Source organism: Chrysoperla carnea, chromosome 1 (assembly GCF_905475395.1).
Source record: "Chrysoperla carnea chromosome 1, inChrCarn1.1, whole genome shotgun sequence".
NCBI lineage: Eukaryota > Metazoa > Arthropoda > Insecta > Neuroptera > Chrysopidae > Chrysoperla > Chrysoperla carnea.
The window spans coordinates 114,148,472-114,164,158 of NC_058337.1; the positions used below are offsets into that span (position 1 = coordinate 114,148,472).

The 15,687-nt window shown below is 29.0% G+C and overlaps 1 protein-coding gene across 1 annotated transcript in view; it reads left to right on the forward strand.

Annotated features, from left to right (window-relative positions):
* LOC123305600 overlaps positions 1-15,687 on the forward strand; it is an 82,699-nt gene that overhangs the window by 24,016 nt on the left and 42,996 nt on the right. The window contains exon 3 of the mRNA XM_044887369.1: positions 4,495-4,598. The gene's annotated coding sequence lies outside the window, so the exon portion shown is untranslated. The remainder of the gene's footprint in view (positions 1-4,494; positions 4,599-15,687) is intronic.

The window sequence follows — 15,687 nt, forward strand, 5'->3', positions numbered from 1 at the left end:
AGGCGTGTGTTGACCCTCTGGCGTCGATTTCAAGATGAAAGGGTCTACGTTAGCGAAAATAAGAATAGAAAATGATCTATGAGAACCGAAAAGGTTCTACGGTAGGGAAAATAAGAATAAGAAGTCTATGAGAATAAATCATTTTACAATCATATAGGCTTAATTGAAGACTCTCCTTACTCATCGGAATGAATTTTGGGTAGGGGTGCCCATAAAAGGGGAGGGTGAAGGATGGACGAAGTTTAAAAGGTAAAAAAAAAGTGATGAACTGCTTGTTGACTAGAAAATAGGAAAAGGATGTGAAAAAGTTTTTTGTTAAGAGTCACAGGTGGGCGGCTAATTTACGATAACTAAAAAGAAACTTCTTGGAAAATTGACAAATTTTTTAAGAGACAAAAAAGTTTGAGGTCCACTGATGTAGATGGAATGCTTTTGGAATTTTATATACAAATCAAATTGTATGCACAATATACATTTTTAAACAGACTGACTGCTTAAAGTTTTAAAGTTTCATTCACGCACCCACATAAAGCATTCTACATTCCCACAATAACCACCATACATCATGCAAAAAAAAACCCGAGAGGGATGAATATGGAAAGCTACCCCTTTTTATATACACATATGTGGGAAAATAAAAATATATATACATGATATAGTAAATAAACAAACAAATATACGTACATATAGGGGAAAAAGTAATACCAAAGATTAAAATTTATATCTGTTAATAGCACTGTTATTTTCCACACTTTGCATTGTTTTGTGAATTTAAATATTGGACAACGATCGAAAAAAACCTGATCATTGATTTAAAATTGTGATCCATAACATACAAATTTATCCATAGTACAAGATCATAATGTAATAAGGACCACCCTAAGGAGTGGCTCAGTTAGATACAACGTAACCAACCCCGTACGCTGTATGCTTAGGTTAGCGGCTTCGATTCCCGCCATCACAACAAAAATTAATTTAATTAATAGTTGTGATGGGCTGGTGTGGTGCATGGTATAACCATGAAGGAGGTGTACTTAGGAGGTGTGAAGGAGGTGCACATAATTGTATCACAATAGGCCTAATGGCGTAAGTATGCTCCTCTTGGACAGCCAATATAACCTAACCTAAGGATCACATTCTAATCAGCCCCAACTACTGAAGACGCTTTTTTATAGGTATTCTTTTCTCTCTGGGCCTAGTAACAGCTTATAACTGTTATTTTTATGATCAGCTTGAATAAGACTTCTTTTTCTATAATTTTACTACACTAATCTGTCCATGGAAAATATGGCAGCAAAGCCGAATTAAAGGGGAAGAGAGTTTAATTTTTTTTGAAAAAATTATCTAACGAACAACAGTAACAATATTCCCTGATAATTTCTAATGCTAATTTTTACTTGAACAAATTATTTTGATTGGAAATATATGGCCCAAAATAAATATTTTAACACAAAAAAATATATTTTACCATGCTTCTTAGAATACTTTTTTTTTCTGTTTTTCTGCTCTTAAAAGGGCCCCTTCCCGTCTACTCTCAGATCTCACTAGCACTTAATCCAACGCTGTATGGCGATGATTTAAAGTACAAAACACAATATTCAATTTGTAAATAAATTAACAGTTATATCAAAATTTTTACTTTGACGCACTATAAAATGTTATTTCTATTTTATTTAAAAACAAATGGATATGAAATAGTCATTCTCGCGGCTGCTTGCCAAGTAGGTAACTAAACTACTTCATATCTTTACTATTTGATAGACAGCATTATTTTTCGAAAAATTATGGAGTGATTCAAGGTACATTACCCTACGCATTACCCTAAATACAAACATATAGACATACAACAAAATAACATATAATGTACATTAACAGTTGTTTTGTTTTATTTACCTACATTCACCTGAGGGAACTTATTCACATTGTGTGTATGTGCTTAGTACCTGTACGTTGGTTAGGTTGCTCTCTTTTTCCTCCTTTTCTGCTTTTTTTTTCTATTATTTTATCCCATATAATAATATAAAGGTACTCCTAACTGATATAATATGTATAGTTTTAATGAAATTGTATGGAAATACCTTTGGGATTTACAATAAATTTTTTGTTTTTTTTTACATAAAAACAAAATTATTCCAGAAACTGAAAAAGCAAAAAATACATAACGTAATAAAGTTATTATTTTATCATTTACTTGGTTTTTTTTTTGAAATTGGTAAATTGGGCAATATTTGTATTTATAATACTTAAAAATTTTGAAAAGAAACTGAAGAAATGTTTGTTTTCTGAGTTTTCTGAGTTCTAACAATTTGTGTGTCAGCCAACATTTATTGCCATTGATAAATTTTGAGAAAATCCTTTGTCATGCGGTAACCAGTGTTTTTACAACAAGCTTAAACTGGATTTTTTCTGGCGTTGAATTAATAGATGTATACTAAGAAATCATAGTAATTTACAACGATACTGTTCAAATGTGTGATTGAACTGCCTAATCAAAATAATCCAAAAATAGTATTTATTAATTGATAAAGTACGTTTGGCTTGCCAACTTGTTAATCTCGTACTGTCATGCACTATACACTAATGAGGCACTTTTTTACAATTTTTGAATTGTAAGGCGTGTTATATGGCTCAAAATTTTAGCCTATAAATAGAAATCTTTCTTCAAGGAACTATCAGTAAAAAATAGACTTCATATAATTTTGAATACAATTTCAGCCAATATTGAATACAGTTTCAGGAAAGGGTGCAGAATCTATCTATCTAATCTATCCTCAGCAATTCTCAGACCTTTCGATAATACAGAATACTTACACACCAGCGATATACATGCTGTTGAACATCTAAGGTTAGGTAAATTAGGTTGTATTGGCTGTCCCCGAAGGACACACACACCTTTACGCTGATAATTTCATTTATTAGCTCCTCAATTTCAGAGTCTGAGTGCACCTCCTTCATGCATTTAAATATCTAAACTAGTGAGATATTTTTATATAACAAAAATGGATGCATTTGATTGAAAGTTAATATCGATTGATTTATTTTATAATGCTAAAGCTGAAGCTAAGACAATCTTGGGTTAATAACCTAGGAAACTTGCCGATCTATCAAAGGGATTTTTTCTCTCCTTACAAAATTTCTCCATTATTTTTAGAATTCGACATTACTTTCATAATTTTAAAGTTAGACATTTCGAGCATGACATACACATTCCGAGCATAGTCGAAGGTTAAAATACCTAAGTCTTTAAAATGGGTATTTTTCCTATATAGGCCAAAACTGGTGATTAAAAATAATCAGGTGATAAATACCAATTGCATAAGTTTTATTTCTGATAGTAACGGATATTTTATATCATAATTCTTCGTTAGGATAAATTTTTCGGAACTAGAATTATAACTTATATTTGTTTATTTTATAAGTGACATATATTACTCTGTGACATATAAAAAATAAAAAAATGTTATACAAAAAGGTTCTGCATTTTTTAGTTGTGGAACGGTAGCACTTAAGAATGAAAAGAAATAGGATAAATCAGATAATAAATAACGAACGGAATCTTCATATCACGTGATCTTCATATTATTGAATTTTTACTTGTTGGGTTTGTGTACCTCCTGGAACGAGGAACGAATGTGATAAGGAATAATTTAACTAATGGAAACGTTTACTAAATAATAAAAGAAATATCAATTTCACAATGACATTTATGGTTACTATACAGGCAAACTTCACAATAATATTTATGTAAAAACAATTATTATTGCATAACTTTTTATGTAGAATCAATTTTTTATGTTGAAAATTTTACCCCAAATAATAATGCTAAAAAAACAGGTTTCTTTTCATACGTTAATCTCAACTTTCAAGGTGTTTTAAGTAGCGTCGAAACGGAGTGTTTTCTCAAAACTAAGTATTTTCTCGAAACGAGATGAGAGCACACTCAAATCTCTTTAAGCATTGAAACATAAAAATGGTTAGCTCTAAATTTCAACATAATAAGGCAGCCATTTTGACAAAATTAACATTAATGTCCTTTTTCTTTTAAAATTTCAATACCCTGTATACAGAAAGGGACACTTTCCCGACTATAGTTGTATTGAAAAATTGTCAATTATTTCACGTTGTCTACTATTTGATGAAGTTCTACTGTCATAACTCATCCTGTAAAATATTTAAGTCCAGAGTACGAAAAATTTTAAGGAACGTCTAATTTTTGGCGCACACTTATATTGTCAGTTTAACACATGGTAGAATTAGACAAGGACCCAGTAGACACAATCTTAGCTTGTTCCCGCTTGCTGCTTCAAATTTTGTAAAAAACGTGAATACGTTCGTGAAATCCTTGATTTTAGTTAGATGAAAAAATCAACAAATAATCAATATGGCGGTGACTGAGTACCGTGCGGAAGAAACTAATTCTACCATGGGTTAAACAGAAACTATTGTGTTAAATTGTTAAAAATTGTGTTAAAATGTTGTGTTCATTTGTTTCAGATGTTCGGGTATAAATCATTGCAGTTATAATTTATTATTTGATACACCGGGTGGTCGCAATTGGGGTGCTGGCTTAATCACATTCAAATATGTTTGCATAGCAGGTAGGTAGGATTACTATAAAAATAAAACTAACTAAAACAGATTTTCATTTTAATAATTCATATTTTAATAAAGTGTACAAGAAAATAATCCTCTCATATACAGAGTGTCCAATAAATAGACCTACCAATTAGATAATATTTCAGGGAAGGAAAAATTTCAATACTTATTTATTAAAAAAATTATCTGGACTTCTTCAACTTACAAAGTATCTGGTTAAAGTCAAGCGAAATCTTACAATCTCGCAGTTTGACCACCTCCATGAATATATAATTCTAGAAGGTTTTTTGGTACATTACTTTTACTACTGACCTAGGCAAAATTATGCACTATTGTAGGAATATTCAGGTATGTCTTTAACATTAGGTTAAAAAAAATTCAGTTTTTCTATAAATTATCAATCTTTGCAGTTTACGAGCCGATCGTTTTTACAAAATTTGAGGCAGGAATTTGTTGATTGATTCATAAAACTGAGATTGTCAGATCAAGGACGTATTTGAGTATTTTTATACTCATGCTACCACGTTGAAAATTGCTGCATTTATTTTCACCACTTTTTGGGGAGCGAAACAATATCTATTATTCAAACTTCCTAAAAAATATGTATATGTAATCTTTGATAATAATCAATATAACTCAGATGATTCAGCAAGCAAAAATTCAGCTGATTTTGAGATATTGCAAAACAAAGATTAGAAAGTAGAATCTTTACTACCAGTAGTTTAAAAAGGATAACAGACTTAAAATGGGTTTCAGCAGGCGTTGCATATAGATAGATATTAAGAAACCATATTAATTTTAAACAATACTGTTTAAATGTATGAATACTGTCTTTTTTAAGATTTAAGCCTGCTTATGGTTGTCAAATTGATTACTTGACGTCATTAGTGATTTTAGTGATTTGCCGAATAGATGCTGCCCAAGTAGTTTCATCCCATTTTAAAATTTGTTCAACTCAATTATGGTAAGAATGTTTCTGGGAACTTTTCATTCGAACAATATATATTTTTTACGTGTAACATACTGTAAAGTAAACGAATTTTACTAAAAAACCATGGTTTGTTGAATGTTAGACTCTACTATGTATATTCTTAAAATATTCAACAAAGATATATTATAATATGTGTACTATACGTATCTACTACATATTGAAAATGACCGAATAACCTAAATAAGTCTTCTACATTCTTGATTCTTCTAGGTCTATCTATGACTTAATATTTGAACATTTTCTTTCTTGTTTTTTAATGTTCAAGTTTATGTATACTCCAAGCAAATTAGACATTTAGGTATACTTAAATTCTGAAACAAGCAGTTTTCAACATAAATTTGGAAGTTTTAAATTTTTCAAAACGATTTTCAAGACACATACTCTCCTAGCCCATGAAAATGCTACTTAAATATTCAGGGCCTATAAAATCGTATATAAAGAAGAGTTATTGCATTTGAGGGTTCTTAATTTATGTCTTCTTATTTAGAATACTACTCTAAAATTTCAGAAAAAGCACATGGTTTTTGGTTTGTTCGTATATTGTATATGTATAGAAAATCATCGGTTTTCTTTTTCTTTAAATTCGTTTTTCTCAGCTTCACGTTTTTCAAAATAGTCACACTGATAACTGGTTGCCAAGTTTATCGATTTTGTTTTAGTTGATGGGGTTTTGAAGAATCCTACCAAATTTCAGCCGGGTTGCGAATTTTTGTACCTTCACTCATATTTTTTTGTTTATTTTGACCGGGTAAGTAAATATCAAAATACATATAGAATTTGCCAGGTACTGTGACAGAACGGGTCTCATATATTTTTTAAATTAAAAACCTACAACTTATGAGGAACTCAAATTTATTAATTCTAAGAAATACACTAGTAACCAATTGATAAATTGCTTGGACTAATATATTGTACTCAAAACTTAATACATTATACAAACATATGATAAATTATTTATAATGTTTATAATACGATTATTTAAACATTTTTACATATTTTTTCAATATACAGACCGACTTATCAAAGGTCAAACATGGTTCAAGTTTCGAATGTAGGTTCATGTTTTCGAAAATAAGTGGGTAAAAAAATTTTTAAGTTTTTGACCAAAATAATGAAGAAATTAAAAATACGAATTGTGTTATTAAAATCGGTATATGGGTATAAAAAAATATTCTAACATCTTTATCTAATAATTTTTCTCGATCTCTAACCATCTCTGATGTGCTCTATAGCCTAAGTGTGTCCTTCATGGGCAGCCAATATAATATAACCTAACCTAACCTAACCTAACCTTACCATCTCTGATGCAAAATATTAAGAATCGGTCCTATTTGTATCTTAAAAAATGTTAAACATCACCCATGTATGACTGTGCAAAATTTCAAATTTAAACGATATTCTTATAAATAACGAAAATGTGAGAGTGTCTTCATCTTAAGAGAGTAAGTGAAAAATACTTTTTACATCGCTTAGAACCTGCAGGAATTCATTGCTAATTTCGGGCTTAGGAAGCTGAATTCTATAGAAAATATTGAGTGTTATTTACGACATCATATATCGTTAGTGTAATTGTGATTCCAAAATGGTGGAAGCGCAAATAAATTATTAAATATTTGGTTATTGTTTTGTAGCACTGCACAATATTCAATTGTCTCCACCGAAATAACTATCGATTTTTCGATCTTTGAAACATATCAATTTAAATAAATATTTTCACAAAATAGCCAACTTTTGAACAAACCCTAATTAATAAATTTTAAATTTTTAATAAATCAATTTTTATTTTACCGTAATATTTAATTTAACTTTATTCAAACTATAAATATAATAATTTTTTACAAATTGATAATGTTTTTAATTAATATTTTCAATTTTTATTTCATAATAATAATAATAATATTATTAAGTTAATTAAAAAAAAGCAATAATATTTTTACTGTATCCGACATAATAATAAAAAATATATTAAAAAAAACATATATAATAAAAAATATATTAAAAAAAAAAAAAAAAAAACACAAAAAGTTTATTTTGTAAAACCTATTTAAAATAATTATTAGACTAACATTTGTTTTAGATAATTTGTTCAAAATGAACAAACTCATATATACAAACAAACACTAAACTAGAACAATTTCGTATAAAATAGATTTTTTTAAATTATTTTATATCTATATTTTTGTGTACAAAACTTTTTTGTTACCTTTAGTTTTATTATACGAACTTTTAACATTTTGTTATAATATTATATATATTTGTTTGTGGCTTTATAAAAACCAATTATACGGTGTGATTGAGAATATTTGATAGTAAATCCTATAACGAAACGAATCCCATGTAAACATATCCCATGTACAACGTTTTATCTTCTTAGGAAAACAGACTATGCAACAGCAACAGTGCGAATGAAACTCCACCCTTGATTTTAGTGCTTAGTCCCACTTTATGAAAAATCTGAAAATAGCCTCATGGTTCAGGGCGTGATGTCAACAATCATCCCGAACATCTATCTTTAATAAAATGAGTAACTAAAGTTTTTAAGTTTTTGGCAGACAGGATAGGAATTAAATATCTGAGAATTTGAAGGCGTTATAAATTATTATACCTTGGAACATCACGGTTTTTTATAAATGATGAATACATACTTGGCACTCTCTGAGTGACTTCCTTTTACGAGTCTATCAAACTTTCCTATACGATTTTTAAATATCGAATCGAAAATATCGATGAAGAAATCCTTGAATTGGAATAGACGATTGGACTTGGAATTGGAACTACTTTAATATTCAGCTTTTTACAACATGAACTGGCGTGGACGTTTAATATAATCAATTTGAAACAACGATTTCAATGAACTCACATAATCCTACTTATATGAATATCTCTGCGATGACTATGCAAAAATTTGGCAATCCTTACATGTCTTAAAATATATTTTCATGAAACCTAACCAACAATTCGAATAAGAAAGTTGCAATCGACTTATTGTAAGTTTTGCAACTGTCAGTTTTTGACAGTGATGAGCAAAGCTAAGAACCAAGGCCAAAAGAAAAATATTCCTTATCAAAATTGATAAGCTTCAAATTTTCTGCCATTACTTACGATTACGGTACTCATTTCAGTGAATAAAATTGAATATTGTGAGATGTTATGAAACATTAACCAAATATTTAAACATTTTTTGCGCTTCCACCATTTTAAAATCACAATTTATTACACTACGATAAAAATAGTTACATTATTCTTATTTCGACCTCGGTGCTCATCGCTCAAAATCCACAATTGGATTAATCTTACTTCGCTGTTTTTAGTTTATAAGTGCGAATGCTAACCGATTTAAATTTTCAATTATTTTTGAATTCAATTTGCCATTATCTAGTTGCTTTCATTTTTCCATCATACTATCTTGTTTTTTTCTTTGCTAATTGTCACAGTGATATTATATGTAATAGTCGCTATATAGATCACCTTTTAACGGTTTGGAACAAAGTATAGTATATTATTATATTATGGGTTCAGCAGTGTACTTACAATGTGCATTTTTAGTCTGTTATTACGAGCAGCAAGAACAAAAAAAAGAGCAAACAAAAACATATTATTATTAAACTAACTTCTGACTCTAGTTCTATACAATTTTATGTATCTATCTATTTGTCTATTCCTATTCCATACAGGATGATCCAAGTTATAACAGCAGGACTTCATCATATCGTAGATAACGTTAAAATAATGACAATTTCTTTAATACACGTTTAATTCGAAATGTCACCTTTTCTAAATAGAGGGTATTGAAATTTTAGAAGAAAACTGATATGTTGTGAATTGTGAATTTTGTCAAAACATCTGGTTAGAAAAATTTGGAAACAGATAAGATTCCTTCATGATTTAAGGCTCATGATGATAAATTACGAAAACCCACGGTAGAGCTATGGAGGTGTCTTCACACCATTTCGAGGGAAAATCTCTCGCGTCACTGACTTATACAATATACATTAACGTTATGAAATATCCCATGATGAATGTCAAAATTTTGAACCTGTCAGCACTACGTTCGGTAATCTTTGGTCGCGTGATGAGAGATTTGCTCACGCATTCTGTACATGCGTGAAATATTTCGCGCGTTCATAACCTCTACATAATTTTATATAATTTTATTTTTTATGCACTATAGCTAGTTAAAAATAGTTTGATTACGTGGATATTGACTGATGTTTGAGAGTGAACATATTCGAGCAGAGAAATAATCTAAATAATTAAATTAATTTTAACTAATTTCACCATATTTCGGTCACAAGTTTTTTTAATTTACTGAGTACGACTTATATTAAAGCGGACGAACAGACCCAACAATTTCCGAAGTTAATATTTTTTTGCTTACTCGATTTACTTTCGTGATGAGAAAAATTTTCGGAATTTCTCACAGAACTTGAAAAAAATATATTTTTTAAAACTGTGGAAAAATTGAAAAATTGTAAACGTCATACTTCGAAAATAGATCAAATTAAGATTTTGTTACTTATGTGTTAAATTGAGCGTGAGCAAAATGCTCATAACATGAGTACTGACGGGTTAAGCAGCTGTTTTTTTAATTGTAATAATAAGAAGTATCAACAGTAATATCCTTTTTTTTCCAAAAATTCAACATCTTGTATCTACACTTTCCATCATTTTAACGTTATCTACTATCATAATTGATGAGGTCGTGATGTCATAACTTGGACCATCCTGTATATGTAAGTATAGTACAGCACATTTTCTACATGTATCTATCTGTCTGAGTGACTATGAGTAGAGTACCTTTATCTATAGTCTAGCCGGAAGTGTAAAATTAAATGTTTATTTAGTACTAATAATTAATTCAATGTTTGTATTTCTAATATCAAAAAGAGCAATATAAAATTTATTAAAATCATTATATTTATAGGACAGGATGTAATAACAGGGATCAAAATTTACATTTATTTAAATATCACAATGGAAAAATTGTGTCTTTTACAGCACGGTTATTTCTGAAAATGTCGATAAAAACAGTGATCCATGGAAAAAGGTGTATGATCCATGGTACACGATATTGTACTATCGATCATACTCGAATGTACCTAGAACCACCCTACCAAGAGCAAAACAATTTTTCATATGTTATCAAAACTCGCGAATTTATTGAAATAGTTTCCATACCTTCCCAAAAATAAACGTGAAAATAAGCCATCGAAATCTGTCAGTGCAAATCATTTCAACAATTTCGACTTGCCTGTTTATCTGTATTACCTTCTAAACAGTTACTATAAACTGATGATAGAACAGAAAAAAGATGGAATTGTTATACTTTTTTATTTCTATGTAATAGAAGATTATTAAAATATTATTACTTGTTCTGTATAGAAATAAAAATAATATACTTGTTTATTCTAGCGAATTTTCTTTTCAACGAAAATGTGCTTTTGATGGATTAATTTCTTCGAATGTCCATCCATCTTTACCTAGTGATACAAGAGCTGGCTAAGTTTTCGAGAGTTTATTTTAAAACGGTTGAAATAAAAATATTTCTTTCCTTGTTGAACTTATAAAAAAATCTGGAGTCTGGAAAATATAAATTAAATTTTTTTAATTATAAAAATAAATTTTAATATTAAAATTATAAAAATTGTTTGAAAACATTTATTATTTAAGTCTATATGCGGAAAAACTTATAATTTACCGGAAATTTATAATTTATATTGCTAAAAACACATGAATAATTATTTTTAAATCAGCAATTTTCACTACTTTAGTAATAGCAGTAAACGTAACTGCTCTCTGGTCCAAAATCCAATCATCTTAAAATAAACTTTTGCGTGACATTGCTGGCTTTTATACCTTTAGTAAATATCAAAAATGAGTTCTATAAGATTCTTATATAATATTTATGTAATACCTAAGCTCGTTATGTAATACTATAGTCCGAAATGAGAGCTTGAAAAACAATTTTTGAAATTTCTTCAATGATATGAGTATAGTTAGGAAATTAACGAGATAATCAATCGTTAATTGCAATGTAAAATTTTTTAAATAGAGATATCAAAAGAAAAATTACTTAGTTTACGCAGCTCCAACAATTTTTTCATTGTAATAATGATAATAATAATATGTTTCTATCAACAAAATATTATAGAAACCTAACTAGTTTATTTTTTTATAGAACTAAAAATTTTCCCCTTTGTAAATATTTTTATTTATTATTATTATGAATGTTTTATTATATTTTGGGAGTTTTTCAATTATGCGAAGAACATTAAAAAAATGAAAATGTTATTTCGAAGGGTTGGGGGAATTATAGTTATAATGGTGTTTAAATGTGATATTGTATCTAAATGGAATGCTTTTTTATCAGTCAGATTTTATTAATATCGAAACAACAGTAATATAGGGATGGTAAATATCTTATTAATTATTATAGACACCAAGGCCGATAGAAAAATCGCTGTGTGTCATCTTATTACTTTCGCATATTTGTTTACAACGAATTTATGAGACTGAAAACAAACAATTAACTGAGGCAATTGATGAAATACCATGTATAGTCAGTGTTGATTACGCAATCGTTTGTTGTTTTACGTCATGTAAGTAAAGAAAGATGGTTACTCTTAGAAAGCCTCAGTCGTGTATATAAAAAACGATTGTGTTGCTACTATAAAAAGTTTCTAATTTGTACTCTAAACGAGCGGGTAAACAGTGATGTTTAAGATCAAAACTTGTTTGTTTTTTTATATGGAATTTAAACTTTTGTTCTATCTCTAACAGTTTACAAGATGGATCCTATGGACCCAGGACTCAAATAACCTATGTTGCTCATTTACGAACTCGACTTCACTTTTTACGTCCTGAACATGCTATAAATTTTTCAGCTTGATATCTCTTTTCTTTTTTGAGTTATCATGTTGTTGGACGGACAGACTGGCGGAGTATGGACGGACAATCCAGACTCCGCCAGTCTGTCGCCAGAAATTGACTAATTAGGTGATTTTATGAGCACCTTTGCTAAAATTTTGTTCAATATTTTTAAGCGTTACAAACTTGGGACTAAACTTAAATAAAGTCATAATAGAAAATTACACTGCAGGACCCTTTTAGAACAGGCTTTGAGCTTTAAATTTTTACTAACTATAAACATTTGATTTGACACGATAAATTCCCTTGTCTACTGTCTCATTCCTGGCCCCATAAGCTACAGGAACGGTCAACTTTGATGCACATCAGTCAATTCGAAGATACATTCACTACCGGTTCGCTTTAATCACGTGTTTACATACTTTTATCTAATAATTTAAGAAAAATATCTTTTGTTGCGTTCTAGAAAAACATTCCCACAAAGCTCTAAAATCGATCAATACCGCGCTGTTTCAGATTGTTGAACAAGTATTTTAAGGTAGTTTTAACCATTATAGTTAAGTTCATAAAAACATATCCACATATACGTGCGCTATTTATGACAAAAATCATGATACTGTACATAATATTTAGAAGTAGTGTGTTTACATATACTCAACACACATACTTTAAAAATTTAAAAAAAAATCTATTTAACAAATTGATTTTGAAAATTTTATTTCCAGATTTTTTGTATCTTTTTTATACTTTATGTCTTATCAAATTGAAATTCTTAAGAAAAATGGATTTTTGATCAAACTATTGCAAATCCTCAATAGTATTTTAAAACATTTTTTCGAATTTGAAATAAATTCCGCTAGAATCTACTATAAAACTTTAAAAACAATGCACCATGTATTTTCAATTTTCAAACATGTACACATACTAAAACACACAAAGTTTTACTATTACATTAAATAAAAATACAACTATAGAAAGTTCTAAAACACATGACAATTATTATTATCTTCATAGAATAATACATAAATAAATTGTCATTTAAAAAAGTTGACATACGTAGACCATAGTACATGTTCTCAACACAAGACAATTCGAGAAAATAGTTTTAAATCTAATAAAAATCATGTTAGAAATTATTAGCGAAAAAAAAAAAAAACTAAAAACAAAAAGTTTTATCGTGTTGAATTTTAATATTTAACTTAGCAACATCAAACAACACAAAAGTACACTATTCGTTCTTTATCTTACAAAATTTTATTAAATATTCTCTGTCCAATGAGTGAGTCCTGTCTAAGAGTGAAAGAAATGAGTTCCCTATATTCCAAATTTAACAAGTGAAATTTTCAAAATTTAAAAATCCCCGACAAATTTTTCGGGTACGAAACCCTAAACTCACATTTGAAACATATCTAAGAACACTCTCTATTAAAGTGCCTTTTTCCTTAAAGCCTTTTCCAAACTGAGCCGATTTGGAAGATCATCGCCAATTTTTAGTTTTTTCAAATACGGAACCCTAAAGTCGAACTTGAAACACTCTTCATGAAATCACCTTTCAAACAAAAACAAAAAAATCAAAATCGGTTCATTCGTTTAGGCGCTCAATCTTATAACACCCCTTTTTTTAGTTTGGGGCTTAAAAAAGAACATCCTTAATTTCATTTGCATGTGAACTAAAAAGTTCAAAATATTTTAATTGCTATGTAAAGTTAAATATTAAAAAACGTGGGGTGAATGCTTTCTTCTAATATCTCAAACATACACTGTGAACCCATAATGAATTAAAAATTGGATGATTCGTTTTTTCTGACATTTGGATACTTTTTAAGATTTTTCAACCTTTTCTACAATAGAGACCTTGCATTAGATTTTTTTTACCACAAATTTATATAAAAATAAGTGAAAACAAACAATTGACTGAGTTAATTGTTGAAATACCATGTATAGACAGTGTTGACGACGCAATCGTTTGTTTTTTGACGACACGTAAGTGAAGAAAGGTATCCACTCTTAGATAGCCACGCATTCATAACTGAGATATTCCCATATAATACATACTATAAAATTTGCATCTAATTTGCACCCTCGTGGGTAAATAGTGCAGATGTTAACAAAAAAATGTTTCAAACAAAAGTTGTTTATTTTTTTATAAGGAATATTATTTACGTTTAAACTTTTGTTCTATCTCTAACGGCTTACAAGATGGATCTTACATCATTTATGAACGCTACGCCACTTTTTACGTCCTGAGCACTCTATAAAAATTTCAGCTGGATAACTGTTTTGTTTTTCTAGTTATCGTGTTGATAGACAGACGAACAGAACGACAGACAACCGGAAATGGACTAATTAGGTGATTTTATGAACACCAATACCAAAATTTTGTTCGTAGTATCAATATTTTTAAGCGTTACAAACTTGGGACTAAACTTAATATACTATGATATATATCATATATACATGGTATAATGAAAGAATAATTCATCTAAAGTACTTCATCTAAGCTATATTTTTTAATTAAAAAATCGGTAGTGACGTATTTACACCCGTGGAGGCTGTGAGCCAATCGGAAGAGCTGCAGCCGTTGAAAACAATAGACGATAGTAAAAAAATTTAAAATAAAAAAAGCAATAATAAGGTTGGCTAACCTGAAACTTTCAACTAGTTTTCGATTCATTTAGAGTAAAAAGATTTCAATTTAAAAAAAGAAAAACTTTCTTTTTTTCTGTATTTATTATTATTACATAACTGTCTCGAGGAAAAAACTTTTTATTCTAAATTGAAATTTTATGTGCATAGAATAGTTAAAACAAAATAAATTTTTTACCTACAAAATGACACAAAATCAATTTACTGATACACGTACTGATACACACTGTATATCGAAAAAGAATTTTCGATTGGTGTCAATAGAAGGTTGTTTGGTTCTTTTGTATTTTTGACGAAAAGAAAGTATTTTATTATTTCGGTTTGAATGAATGAATATTGAGAATAGTGGTAAGGCGTATTGAATAAAAAGACATTATATTGATACTTGTGAAATACTTAAAATACTCTACACAATTGAAGAATGTTGTACACTGAGCGGTATAAGAAGTGAGACAAAATACATTCAAAGGCCTATTAGTCTATTAACACCAGCCAAAAAAGTTGCATGTAAACGACGCCTTTGAATCTATATAAACAAAATCTAGCTAAAATGTTTGCGCACTTATAACAGTGCACTTCAATTTTAT